We start from the raw sequence: 15,126 nt of genomic DNA on the forward strand, positions 1-15,126 counted from the left end.
ATTTTAGCTTAATTGGTCCTTTTAAATCCCATGAGGCTCAATCATAAATTCTTACATCATTAGAAGAAATCTGATTTTAACTTAATTGATCCTTTTAAATCCTTAACTCTTAATTGAAAAGATAAAAAACCCAAGCCTCTAACCTTTTTTTAAATAACCATATATACCCTTCACCACAATGTTGGTTACTTACATCATAAAATAACTATTTCTATAATTAGATGAAACAACATATACAGGTTAATCAAAATGTTGGAAGTCATGGAGCCAGAGTCACCTGCCCCGCGGACGCTGGTTACGTTGCGTGCGAATAATACAAAGTTAAGCCCGTTGCGCGTGACCGTGAAGTATATTAAAGCCCCGTAAAATACTTCATCCGCATTTCGCATCTTTCAATCGATTCAGTTCAAACGCAAGTTTGTTGATGCCACAGCAGTACTGCAACATTTTTCTGGAGGTCATAGTAGTTCGAAACGCGTCACATTTAGAAGTGGTATTCACCTCTTTCGCTTGAAACCCTTCATTTCTAGCTAAAGGTCACCAATTTTGGTTCCTTATTGTTCGAACTTGCTAGATTTTTTTGTTTTTTTAATGCTACCATTTCCAAATTCCACAGCTAATTAGATAGATGAAATTGTAGCTGAGACAAATGGATATGACGATAATTATCCGAGTCCACGGGAATCGAGCTCATGATAGGCAGAACATATATTAAATGGGCTCAGTTGTAAAGTATATGTTTTTTTCAGGGCGTTATACTTACTTTTAGTTGGCCTTAAGAATTAGGAAGGGAATATATCAAAGAAAATTCACCGGCCTAAGCCTGCAGAAAATATGTTTGAAGCCATAATTTTAAACTTCACAAAGGAATTAGGCGCGCCATGGTAAGTTTTATTGTGGAACATGTTTTTCCTTTTTGATAGAATGCAAGGACTATATTTTTTAACTAATGCTCTTGATAAGCAAAAATCCGGCATTGTATATATCGCGGGGCGTTAGCTTTGCTAAGATGGACTATAACATCCTCCAGTATTTCTTCCGTATAAATGCATTTCGATGCCTTTGTAGAACAAACAGTGATTAAAATGGCCCGACAGGATTTGGCAAGCTTACAGTCCAGCTGCGTTGTTAATTTCTTTCGTACGAATGAGTAGGTCAAATACATTTTGTTGGGTATGCATGTGTGATAATAGATACTTATTGCATCAAGGGCCGATTCGCTCATGCAAGTCATCTTGCCGTGTCGGCAGAGATGTGACTGCTGACCTTTTACCTTAAGAAGATCTTGGGTAATGTGTACACCCTGCCGGAGAACTCTAGCTGCTGAGGTTGAACTTGGGTGCTCAACAACTGCAGGCGTTCGTTTGTGACCTTTGACTCCCCTGCTAAACAAAGAGTGCAAGAGCATTTATTGGTGACGGGGTCAGGACATTATCTACTGAAAAAAGAACATTCCACTCCAGAATTTCTATTTCATCACTTTTTTCAGGTAGATTGTACCCATTTATGGTTTCATTTTATTAGTTCTCCATGATAGCATGTTCTGTGTTCCTTTGGCAGCATAAGACTGATCCATTCACTAATAATCAAATTAACAAATTAGAGTTAATCGTTCATTCATCCATCAGCCATCAATTGGGAATCCGACAAACAGAACAGCAATCAATCCTTGCACCAATTCAGTCAGTCTAATATAAAACATTCAAACATTAACCAACACAGAGCATCAAACAAGTAACAGTCAGCTTTCGATCTGATAAAGATTACAGAACTCAGAATTAACATAGCGAGCAAGAGTTTACATATTGGTCAAATATTGTGGTATGAAATGCATTACGTAATGATTTGGCTGATTTGTTATCTGTCTTTCATTTGATAGGGAGTATGAATGTGTGCAGATATTCTAGAACTACCAGCTGCTTAGTGAACTGAATATATTGTGAAACATTAACAGTTAAGTGTGAATGCGAATAAGTAAAATTGCATATGAAAGAAAAATATGAATACAATTTAAAAGTAGAATTTATAAAAAATTTATATCCACAATCACTGCACAAGGGTTCCAAAAGCCTAGCATAATCACAATTAGCTACATCAATTCTTGCAGTGGTCATGGCATAGGAAGAGGAACTTCACTCCTCATCAACAGACATGCGCCTAAAAGCTGCCATTGACTGAATCAAGGATTGTAATGTGATGAAGTTGGTGGCAAATCTAATGATTACAAGACGAGCCCAACTCCAACTCCTTCTGCCTCATATATTGCCTAATTAGGCTAAGGATCCATGTGTAATTGACAAATTGTACACAAATTTGCAAATATTTCTGGCCTTCTCTGCACATATTATCAGCCCATGAAAGCTAGCCAGTATCCCTCTAATATGAGGTCAAGGCAATGGGTGGCACATATACTAAGGTGTCTCTTCATCAAAAGTCTACCTGCAACAACATAATAGTACATACTACATATAGTATTAAAAAACTAATTACAGAAATATGTATAAGAATTACATTTCAAGTGAAACTTTGACAAAATAGTAAAATGACAAATTGCAAATACTAAGTCCTATGGTATGAATTGTACGTGTTAATATGACTGCTGATTACAACTGATATTTGACATTCATCAGTTTTTATATGAAACCCTTAAACATTGAACTAACCATATATGAAACTAGAATTTGACAATGCATTGTTGATAAATATTACGTAAGCAATACACATGAAAACACCAACATAGAAACCCCAATTTTCTGGATTTTATTTATGGTAACTAGCATAATCAGCAATATTGTATGCAATAGCAACTGCATATCTGCATATATTACCCATATTAGTTTGCATATGATCTGAAAATGTCCTTGAGTCAGCCAAATGATCTGGAAATGTCCTTCAATTAGCCAAATATATGATTCACTTGCAAACATTAAAATAAATTAAAAAAAAAAACACCTTTGAAACATTGAGGGATGGGATACCTCTAGATGTCCCCAAGATGCTTAGGGACACTTGGGCATCCTTGAGATATCCTTGGGATGCTTGGAAGTCTCCACCATCTTTGGATGTCCCAATGGTGGTGGCGGGATGGAAGGGTATGCTTTGTTGCCGTCCCTAGTCTCCAACACGTGTTTCACAGAAATATGGGGCTCCAGGGGAAATGTGTCGTTGCATTTTGCCTCTTTGTTTTAACTCAGGAAAATCTTCAATTTTCCAAGCCTCATCCTTTTTACCTACAGTTGTTCTAGGAGTAGACATTGTGAACAGAATATGATCTTTATTAGTTAAAGGCTGCTGCAATAAGATATAATTACAAAAAAACTTAGCAGTTGTCCATTGTCATTTATAAACTAATAAAAAAAATGCACAGTTTGTTCTAAAAAATAATATAGGGTTTGTAACTTTCTTAAAAATATACGTAGGGTTTGTTGATTGTTCTTCTTTGAAGTTGGAAGGAAAAGAATTGAATGTTTGAAAAAAATTAAGTAATTTGCGTAGAAAATATGAAATAAACAACCACAAAAAATCAGTCTTACCTCTCAGAACAAACTTGAAATGAAATGCAACTTCTTTCTAATTATGGACCTCTTGATACACCAAATATGAGTTTTAAGCTACCCCAATGTGATATTTTGACAAATTTTTGGTCTTCCTCTTTGCTGGTTGTTAGGATGATTTAGGTAGAAAATACATTTACGTGCAAATATAACCAATATCACAAAGGCATAAAGCACACATAAATGGAACATAAGACACAAAGATATAACGTGGTTGACCCAATCTTGGGCTATGCCCACCAAGCAGAGACTCCAATACTAATATCCAGTAAGTTTAACTTGTCACAATGTGCAACTCCCTTACAACTCAATACAGCTGCACGAAGCTATATATTCTCTTTAGAAAACTCTAACTGTAAGTCAATATTACATGACTTATGTTGGCTTAACAAATTAACTTGAAATATACTTAACACGTCAACCTATTAGAATATTGTGATGTTTCTTAAATGGTCATTTAGTTAGTCTTTATTTTATTAAATAGTTTCTATTTTCGTCTTTAGTTCACGATCATTTCTTTTAGAAACATCGTCTATGTAAATCTATATAAGTAGCTTTCATCTCCTTTGTTTAATACAACTACAACAACATTGATTTACCATATCATGGTATTAGAGTAGGTTGATGGGATTTCATAAAATTTGGCAATGTTTTTAGAAAAGATTGAGCCTCTATTGATCTGGAATTTTTTCTAGAAATTTGCTTTTCGATTTTAGAAATTGTTAAGAGGTATTTTTATGAAACTTTTGTGGTTTGTCTTCGAGGATTTTTGCTGGAAATCACAACCCTGGTTAAGGATTTTGTTTCCGCAATTTCTTGGTTGCAGCAGAAGTCTTTGATTTTTTAGGGTTGCTTGTACTTGTATGTTGCTTGCATGTGCTGGTTTGCCATGCAAAGTCTCGTGTTTTGTGGCCCTTCTGATGGGTTTTCATAATTTTTTCCCTTCAATAATTTCTTATGGGTTTCTATAAATTTTCCTTTAAAAATTCTCATTTTGTAATTCGTAAAGTTGCATGGGATTCTTTTGTGGGTTTACAATTTTTTTCTCAAAAAATATCTGGTGGGTTTTATGGTTTTTCCTAAAAAACAAAGCTTTGTATTGTATGGTTTTGATTGATTTTTCACCTCAAATATCATGCTAGGTTTTGATCAATTTTCACCTCAAAAACCGTTTTCAATTTCCCAATTTTTTTCCTAAAAAATCAGGCCTTAGCATTCTGTTTTGGGGCATTATGCTCATCTGCAAAGTTTTGAGGGTTTGCCAATTTTTCATCAACATTGTGCAAGCTGTTCTCATTGTTTATCTCCATCTTCAAGGAAGAGCAACTTCTTTATCCAACATCAGGTTGGATGTTTTGTGATGATTTTTGGTCAGATGTTTGGCTGATGATTTTTGGTCAGATGTTTGGCTGATTTTGGAGGGTTAGTGGCAGACTCATCTCAGTGGCAGATTCATTGGTAGGTTCTTGTCTCTTGTTGCAAAGCATTCTAAAGAAGGGGACACCCTTCTCTGTTCTTTTATGGACATCTTTTGGCTTCTTGGTCATTAGCATTTTGTAGATCCAGGGAGGGTCTCAGCAACAACCAAATATTTTTTAGAATTTGTGACCAAAAAACAATTGTTAGACAATGACCATTAAGGGAGGGCATTAGAATATTGTGATGTTTCTTTAATGGTCATGTAATTTTCCAACAGGTGGGAGGTTGGCATACCAAAATGTTGGTGTACGGTGGATGGTGGGAGTACGGAGGGGGGTAGTATGGTGGATGGAGGGAGGAATACGGTTGGAGGTAGTAAGATGGATGAGGGGAGGAGTACAGAGGGAGGTAGTACGACAGATGGAGGGAGAAGTATGGATGGAAGGAGTATGATGAATGGAAGGAGTATGATGTACGGAGGGAGGTAGTATGACGGATGGAAGGAGTGTGGAGGGAGATTGTATGACAGATGGAGGGAGATTGTATCACAGATGGGGGAAGGAGTATGGAGGCAGGAGTACAAAGGTAGTACGATGGATGGAGGGAGGAGTACGGAGGGAGATAGTATGGTGGATGGAGGGAGGTAGTATGATGTGCAAAATGGAAGGTGTTGCATGGGGATTGGAAAGAGAGTACAAACGTATATGCAAAAAATATTAGAACACCAAATCCATCAAATAAATGCCAAGCATGAATAGATATTGAATACAGATAACCTCCAATTAATACTCGCATACAAAGATGGTGCTTTGATTTGCCAGATCTAAGCAAAATATTGTAGGTGATGGAGTAGGGTAAGGGTTGAATCCCACTGAAACCAAAAAGCCAAGTAGGAAAGATCTTCTACTTCCGAAATGGATAACAAATCCAGAACTCCAATAGGAATTCGCAATTACAAAGAAAAAACCCAAATTACCAATTAACAACTTCCTACATGCCGCACATAAATATTGCTTCAGAGAAAACTCCCAAGGGTTTACGAAAAGATGCCAACGTGGAAAACACTTATGAATAATTAATAAAAATTGGGCCCTGTTATTAAACAATCAAAGGTTCAAATAATATTATTTAAATTTTGGGACTGTTAATTATTTAAAGTATTTTATTAAAATTGGGGACATTACAAATCCTTGCCGCCCAAAGATTGCTTGTTCTCAAACAATCCGCAAACTCCATGATCCCAAACCATGTGTAGACACAAATTGCTGTATCTGCTGAAAATTCCATCCTTCTTTAGGATCACATGAGCATAATTAAATTCAATTGAGATAAATAGATTGCCACTTGGCCTCCGTTGTGCCACTCTGATATAAGCATTTCTTTATTCAAAACCAACAAGATCCCATGGAAGCCAATCATAAAACACATAGGTACTCTGATCGAAAACCTTCATGGGATCACACACACCAATCTTCTTAGGAACCTCGTAGCTCATGTAGATCCTATTGTTTGTATGAGGAAGCCCAACACATGGAAAAATTACAATCATGCATGCCTTATGCACAACTGAAGGAAAAACTGTATTCAACAAAATGTGGTTGTTCCTGCAAGGAATAATCGCTAGCATCTCCATGAAGTTGAATAACCATTGGTAGAGCTTGCTCATTAGGAGAGCTATTGATAGAACCCACATTTCCATTGTGTGTTGGTTTGATGATATATGTGCAAGTATCTTCCTCTAGAATCCTTTCCTTCATTTTCAACTCGGGTTTCAAATAGATTTTGTCTTTGTAGTAGATGATGCCATCGACTACCTTGTATCAATCATCTTGAATGTCGCCATCCATCAGTTTGCATCGAAAAGTGCTTTTGGAGTGTTTGACCAACAAATACACCTTCCAATCGGATGGTTGCCATAATGTGATCCAAGACTAAACTCTCAATTATCCCAACATGGTGGCAAAATCACCAGCTTTGATGCCACTTTAATGTTCCAATTTAGGTCAGAGGTTGGCATATTGTTGATGTCAGTTTTGTACCACTACATAACATATAGCAATTGAATACTTGATATGGAATATCAAACACTCAACCCTCTCTTGAAAAGTAAATACTCATGAAGAACATGAGAAAACTCCAAGGTTCCTTACACTTGTGGATATTAAGTTATATTAATGTGATTTGCTGGTTAATTACGTAGGCGGGCTTATGTTATTCATTCGAAGATAACTTGGTGGTACTTCTCTTTGTTTGACTTGTTCTTTTCTCCTTGATCACTTTCACTTTCAACTATTCCTACCACTAATTGCTTAGTGCTCTACTACCACTTTTATGAATAAAGAAATTAGCAAATGGACGGGGATCGAACCAAATGAAAGCTTGCCAGCGGTGCTACCTCCATTGGTGCAATGATTCTAAGGGATATCTCTTAGGGTTTTCAGACTAACACCTATCTTCCAACCCAACTTGAAGTACAAGTGGAAAGATTAAATGCAAGTAGAACTTGGGAGCAATCGAACTAGATTACCACACAAGGCTTCCTAACAAGCCGCTAGGATGCTAGTGGCCTAGTATATAGATCCTTGTCAAACATTCACTAACATCATCATACAACTAGCCATCTACTTCTACTCTAACAACATGAAATGAAATCCTACTTTAATTTGAGAGATGAGAAGAAACATGCAAATACACCAAAATGATCATGTATATCCACCATGCAAGCCACAATCAATGAATAAAGAACAATTTTGATAGTATTTTGGCAACGATTCTCCAACATAACTCTCTTTTACAAATGAGAACAAAATGGTCTTATATAGAGGCTCAAAATTACAAGTGGCCAAGATTAAGAGGCAAAATCAATGGCCAAGATTAAACCTTACAAACCCTAATTAGGGTTATCATCATTCCACCAATTACATGAGGGCACCAACTTTGTGGGCCAATGAGAAAATTACAATAATTGTCAGCCAATGAGAACATAGGACACTTGGCATGGTTTGATTGCATGCACAGGAAGTTGCCACCTCATAAGCCTTATCTTATAAATTTATTTAATCTTTGAGATGAGGTGAAGCCTTGGATGCTTGAGCTTGTCCTTAGAAACTTTCTCATCACCACTTGAACTTGCTTGAACCTGATGTCCTGACTTTGAAAGGGTGAGGTCTCCATGCACTTGGGGTAATCTTGCCTTGGCTTTGGTGTCTTGCCTAGACATGAACCTCCTTGCAATTTTAGAGTCTTGTTCTTGGCCACCACCTTGAAATGAAACTTGACCTCTTTCAAACTTTCGTTTTGCCTTCCTCCTTCATTATTCTTGCCTTCCTTAACCTTCCTATTCTAATTTGGTTTGCATGAATAGCAAAGCCTTGCCTAGCCTCAAATATTTTCAAATCACCTCCTCCAAATTTGCTCTTCCTTGAGATTCGATTTTCAATTTTCACCACCTCTAAATCAAATAAAAGAGGTAGGACCCCATATAGAATTGCTTTTGATTTTGCATTGTTCTAAGTTGCAACTCTAAATTTTCACTTATAATTCTAGCCCAATCAAATTTTCTCTTTCCATTTTCAATTTCATTAGGAAAATAGTTCATCCAGTTCTCGAATTGCATACCTTGAGCCACGCTCGTGATTCCGTTGAGAAGCACAATAAGGGCGCCATACTTTGATTTGAAATCTGACTTGATGAGCTTTAACGATTTGGCAACTCCCTACTTGCCTTTGTGTAACCAATTCTGCCTTAGATGAATGAAGTAAGCATCTTGATTTCCCTGAAAGAACTTGGCCGCTTGATCCATCATTACCACTATCATGCCTTTCAACTTTACCATATTCACTATGCCGATTGTTGGTGTCACTTGCGTTACTTTCGAGAAGAAGATAGTCTTTGGCATCATGTCTTCCTTGTCTTTTTTGGTATTTGTTCCCTTTGGGTTCTTCCTTGCACTAACATCCACCATCCTAAACACTTATTTCTGCCTTTTCGCTCTAAATGATATGGACTACACTTATCAATCTCCAAACTTCTTTCTATCGATGGAATCTAGCTTACTTCCGCCTCTCCAAATCCTATCTCTACACTTATCAATCTCAAACTTCTTTCTTAGGGATGGGACTACCACTTATTTCTGCTTTTTCATTACCGTAGGATGGACTACACTTATCAATCTCCAAACTTCAATCCTAGGGTGGTCTAGCTTATTTCTGCTTCTTCAGGTGTCCTATCATGAAATCTACGCTTATATCTCCCAACTTCAGCCTATCAATGAAGATGATGAAGGGGTGGATGAATAGTGCAAGAAGAAGATAATGGAAACGAACCAAGCAAGAACAAGGAATAAAATCCGCCTTTAAAACCAACCTTGTCTCTCTTAAAAATTCTCCAATATGCAAAATCAGATCTCATGCAAATTCTGCGCCCTTGCGAAATTCGCCCAGCTCTACAAAAATCAAACTTTCCAAGACAACCTTGCTGCCCTTTAACCAATTTCAGACCTACAAAATTGCCCAACTAGGGCAAAAAATCATTGCCCTAGGAAGAAATCACAATCCCCCCAAGCAAAAATTGCCAACCTCCAAAATTCTGCCCTCAAAATTGCACCTCTATTGCAAATTTAGGTCTGCATTTTAAAACTCTTCCATATTGCAAATTTTGGCCAACTAGGGCAGAAAATTGCCCCTAAAAAATCAGAATTGCTGCTTTCAAAATTTGCCCAGCTAGGGCAGAAAATTGCTGCAAAAAATTGGAAAATCACACCTCCTAATCAACCATGCTCCCCTTCCAAAAAAATTCGCTGCTCCATAGAATGGAAGAAGTTGAAATGAGAATTGAAGAGGAGGAGCCTCTTCTTATACCAAACTTTTGTCTCCTTGAATAGGGTCTACCTGTATTGGAGGGAAATCAAATTAAATAAGGGGTTTAAATTAGCCAAATCCGAAATTACCAAAAGCCTTAAAATTGAAATTAAAAAAAAAAGTCATGTAGGCCTCTAATATAGTTTTAAATCTTCCCCATTGTGGACTCAATAATTTACCTTGAATTTCACACCTCTTAGGCCTTAAAATACATTGAATTTAACATACAAAGGGAGCCAAATTAAATTTCCAAATTACAAACACTGAGCCCAAAAATATGATTTTAATTTCAATGTCACTTCTTTTTAAAATTTTGAAATCCCCCTCTAGGCAATTCAATATCAACATAATCAAATTTTGCATTTCAATCCAATTTCAATTTTTTTGCTCTAAATTTCAATTTGCAATTAAAATATATCTTTATTTGGCAATTCAATTTCATTCAAAATTCAATTTCACTATCAAATTTCTTTTTACCGAAAAATTTCAAGATTTTCCAAAACGACTAAATTTAAAATTCATTTTGAAAATGTTCAAGCTTGTTCAATTAAATCAAAATTTCAAAATCCGTCTAAGTCCAAAATTTTCAATTTTATCCTGCCAGATATTATTTTAACCATCGAAAAAATGTTGTTGAATTCTGTTTGGCCTAAGGACAAAATTACATGTTCCGAAAAATCATGTTTATCAGCAGATAAAAATAAACCGAATCCCTCTAAGAGACCAAGATGTCCAAGGTGTAAAATTACAAATTCAAAACCTTTGGACAACTCCGAAAATTCACTAAGGCAAACAAAGACTTACAACACCCGCAAAAATGCCAAGGCCTGCCTAAAAAAGGGGGGGTCCCCAAAGTTTTGGGATGATGGTGTGAAAACCTCACAACACATACCAAAATGCTGGTGTACGATGGATGGGGGGAGTACAAAGGGAGGTAATATGGTGGATGGAGGGAGTAGTATGCATGGAGGTAGTACGGTGGATGAGGGGAGGAGTACAAAGGGAGGTAGTATGACGGATGCAGGAGGAGTATGAAGGGAGGTAGTACAACAGATGGAGGGAGGAGTACAGAGTTAGGTAGCATGATAGACAGGGGGAGGAATACAAAGGGAGGCAGTACGATGAATGGGGGGAGGAATACAGAGGGAGGTAGTACGATAGATGGAGGGAAGAGTACAGAGGGAGGTAGTACGGCAGATGGAGGGAGGAGTAAAGAGGGATGTAGTGCGATGGATGGAAAGAGTATAGAGAGAGGTAGTACATCGCACAAAATGGAAGGTGTTGCACGTAGATTGGAAAGAAAGTACAAACTTATATGCAAATAATATTAGAACATTGAATCCATCAAATAAATGCCAAGCATGAATAGATATTGAATACGAATAACCTCCAATTAGTACTCACATAGAAAGATGGTGCTCTGATTTGCCAGATCCAAGCAAAGTATTGCGAGTGATGGAATAGGGTGAGGGTTGAATCCCACCAAAACTGAAAAGTCAAGTAGGGAAGATCTTCCACTTTTGAAATGGGGAACAAATCCAAAACTCTAACAAGAATTCTCAATTACAAAGAAAAAATTCAAATCACCTATTAACAACTTCCTGCATGCCATACATTAATATCCCTTTGGAGGAAACTCCTAATGGTTTACAAAAAAATGCCAACACGACAAACACCTACGAATAATTATAAAAATTTGGGCCCCGTTATTAAATAATTAAAGGACCAAATAATATTATTTAAATTTTAGGATTGTTAATTATTTAAATTATTTTATTAAAATTAGGGACATTGCAAACATCTAAGTTGGTCTTTATTTTATTAAGTAGTTTCTATTTTCGTCTTTAGTTCACGATTGTTTCTTTTAGAAACATCATTTTTGTAAATTTATATAAGCAGCTTTCATCTCCTTTGTTTAATACAACTACGACAACATTGATTTACCATAACACAACCTTGGGAAATGGTTGACAAGTCATCTTGAAAATGCTTGACGAGTTAACCATTTTTTTAGGTCGTATGAAAAAGTGTACAACACTTGCCGGATTAGTCACCACAAATCAACAATCTCCCACTTTGACACTTATTAGGCTCCACACTAAACCACCTCTCACTTGGAGATTGATCCTATAGCCATCACTACCCCTAAAGCTCCATTGGATTGACGCACCTTGGACTTTGTTGTTATTTTATTATGTTTAGTCTAGAAGACCAAATGAAGCTGAAGAGGAGTTTAGCTTCTCCCTTGACATCGTCTTTGTTAGCATATCTATTGTTTTGTCATCTATTCCAACTTTAAATGACCATCATCCAAAGTTGACCAAATGAAATGGTATCGCTTATGTGTTTTGCCATTGAATGTAAAGCAAGATTCTTGGCAAGATGAATGACACTATAGCTATTTGTATACAAATAATTTATATTTTGTGAGTCTCCCAACTCTTCCATGAATGATTGAAGCTATATCATCTCCTTGGCTACCTCTATAGTAGTAACATACTCTGCCTTCGTAGTGTATAAATCATTTATCTTCTATAATTGAGAAGTCCAAGTCATTTCTATCCCACCAACAATAAATACATATCTTGTAGTACTTTGCTTGGTATCTAAATCCTCTGCCAAATTTGAGTCAACATAGCCTTGTAAATTAGTAGTAGAGCCCTGTTGGTACCCAATATAGACTCGATATTTGAAAAATTCTCAGTGTAAGGTCTTGAGCTTTTTTGAACCAAAGTTCAAAGCAGTTCGAAGTGGTTCGAAATACAGATTTATCAATTCAGGAAAGTTTAGAATCCATGTTCTATTTAATACCCAAATTCAATCTCGGTTCATAATTCAGGTTTAGATTCAGTTAGTTCAACATTTTTGAGAAAGTGCAGAAGTGCAGATCAAGATTGTGGAGATCTGGTCCCATGGATTTACTTGCAAGACATAGTTTCAAATTCAAAGAATAGTTTGATGATTTAAATTATAAGTTCCCAAGATCCCATTTGTTTCATGATTAACCAGTGTAGAAGTTCCTAATGCATTATGTGAAAATTCAAAGCAAGCCAAGTGTATCAAAATAACAAATCCTCAACGAATTTGAAAAGCTTCAATAGATATAAGGAATCCATTGGTTTAAGCTCTTGAAATATATGTGAGTTATGTGCAATGGGATTTGAGCAAACATAATGGTTGGATTCGGATCTAAAAGATCAAATTCAAAACTCGAAATTTCTTGACACCCATATGACCTATCATTCATCTAAAGATCAAGAATGTTAAATGACATTGTGATGTCTTGTTTGATGGTGTTAAATCGAAAGGGTATATATAAAGTTGGGTTCTCGACAATAAAGACATGAGCATCCAACCAATCACATAGGTCTATGAGTTATTTAACAAAATGCCAAAAGACATGAACCCCTGGGCAAGGGATATGCAAAGTGTTTAACAAAATGCTTGTGCACTTTAGAATGTTCACAAGCTCCATTGACTTTAGAAAAGAGGGTATAGAGAGTCAACACAGACACAGGTTGAGACAAGTGATGTGGAAAAGACTGCGGACCTCCAATTCTCATACAACCGAAGTCTTCATGCTTCTATGTTCATCTGCGGTTCTGCACCAACCGTTGCCATGATGAAAGAACAATACAGTGCACTTTAGAATGTTCACAAGCTCCATTGGCTTTAGAAAAGAGGGTAGAGAGAGTCAGCACAGACACGGGTTGAGACAAGTGATGTGGAAAAGACTGCGGACCTCCAATTCTCATACAACCAAAGTCTTCATGCTTCTATGTTCATCTGCGGTTCTGCACCAACCGTTGCCATGATGAAAGAACAATACAGAATTGGTATACAACCTCGGGTTTTCTTGAGAGGAGACACGGGTTGACATGATAAAACCCGCACAATTGTGATTCATCACCCCAGCATCAATAAAAACAATCAAAGTGTTGAGTCAAAGCACAAATGGGAAGAGGCAACATGAAAAGGCACCGCCATGTGCATAGTTTTCAACATTTTTCCTATGGACACATGGAGCTCGCGACATCATACACCCCAAGGACCAAAATAGTAGTTGAGACTGCTGTATTATATTGATAATGCTCAAGGCATAGGCTCGAACACCTCTATTATAGAGGATCGTGAATATGAGATGCCAATGGCCATGTGCGGGGTACCCGAATTGGATAGAGATATTGGCAGTATCCCAAAGCTTTCCAAGTGCAATTAAGATACATCTATCCCATAGTTGGAAGATGCCAAGCATAGTGCTCCAAAAGAAAAAGTATGAGCTCGGGTTTTCTTAGTAGAAGGCATAGGTGTATCGGAGCTTGATGTTGCAGAGTGGTACACATGGTGAAGATATATTCCCATTGATAATGAAGACTTCTGCTGTGAAAGAATCAAAGAATGCTTGCCCAAAATATGGTCGACAATTAGTAGTTCAGCACAGATAAACTAAATGCTAAGTCCACCGTGGAATTAAAATGAATTTCATAAAATCCATCATAATCCGATAATCAATTGGAAATTTTAATAAAGTTGTGAGTTGTAATGTTTGATTACCACAAAGAAGATGGACATTATATTGTTGGGGGACAAAGATATAAAGAAGATGGTAAGGTACACATTGCCAAGAATCAATTGTACAACTGAACGGTTACGAGAGTGACTAGTTGTTAAATAGGCCAGTGAAAGACAAAGCAAGGGTTCTAGTTTTTCTTTTTCAGATTTATTCTAGTCCTTCCGAGAGAGAGAGAGAGAGAGAGAGAGAGAGAGAGAGAGAGAGAGAGCAGATTGTGGGGTTGTAGAAGAGTAGAGCTTTATTTTTTTGGACTTTGTGTTAGTTAAAAGGGGAAATTTTGATTTTGAAATGTAATGTAAGGGAGGGAAATTCCATTTTCTTCTAGATGGTAATTTTGATGTAGTGTGTAATAAGATATGTATAGTCTTTTACATTTTAGAGAAGGGAGATTTGGGAGATAATTGCACACCAAAACTTCGAGTTTGGGCAGTTTTCTTTCCATTGATTGTTATCTTTGTGTAACTTTTAGTTTTTTCTAAATGCATTTAGTATTGCTGTTTTCTGAATATGTTTTGATATGAAGATATCTTTGAAGCTTTGATTCTTTACTTTCTCAAGGGGATGGAAGATTTATTTCTTGTTTTCGTTCTCTTTGCAATGCAACATTCGAGCAAATGAACTTTGTGTCATTTGCTGTTCATTTCCTTTCAGTTAGTTTTTCCGCATCTATTTCGTGTTTGCAGATAGATGTTTGTAAACCTTTTGTGCTTTCTGGTTAAAA

At 36.7% G+C, this 15,126-nt stretch overlaps 1 protein-coding gene across 2 annotated transcripts in view; it reads left to right on the forward strand.

The window, feature by feature from the left end:
* Window positions 1–228: 228 nt before the first annotated feature.
* The window catches only part of LOC149560537 (LisH/CRA/RING-U-box domains-containing protein), a 189,724-nt gene continuing 174,826 nt past the window's right edge, over window positions 229–15,126 (forward strand). The window contains exons 1-2 of one of the 2 annotated variants that reach the window (XM_089824723.1): window positions 381–493; window positions 1,251–1,489. The gene's annotated coding sequence lies outside the window, so the exon portion shown is untranslated. Of the gene's footprint in view, window positions 494–1,250; window positions 1,490–15,126 lie in introns of both variants that reach the window. The other variant, XM_089824722.1, reaches the window with a different exon arrangement.

The sequence above is a fragment of the Cupressus sempervirens genome, chromosome 4 (assembly GCF_028749045.1).
Source record: "Cupressus sempervirens isolate cs-2001-9-10 chromosome 4, ASM2874904v1, whole genome shotgun sequence".
NCBI classification, from domain to species: Eukaryota; Viridiplantae; Streptophyta; class Pinopsida; order Cupressales; family Cupressaceae; genus Cupressus; species Cupressus sempervirens.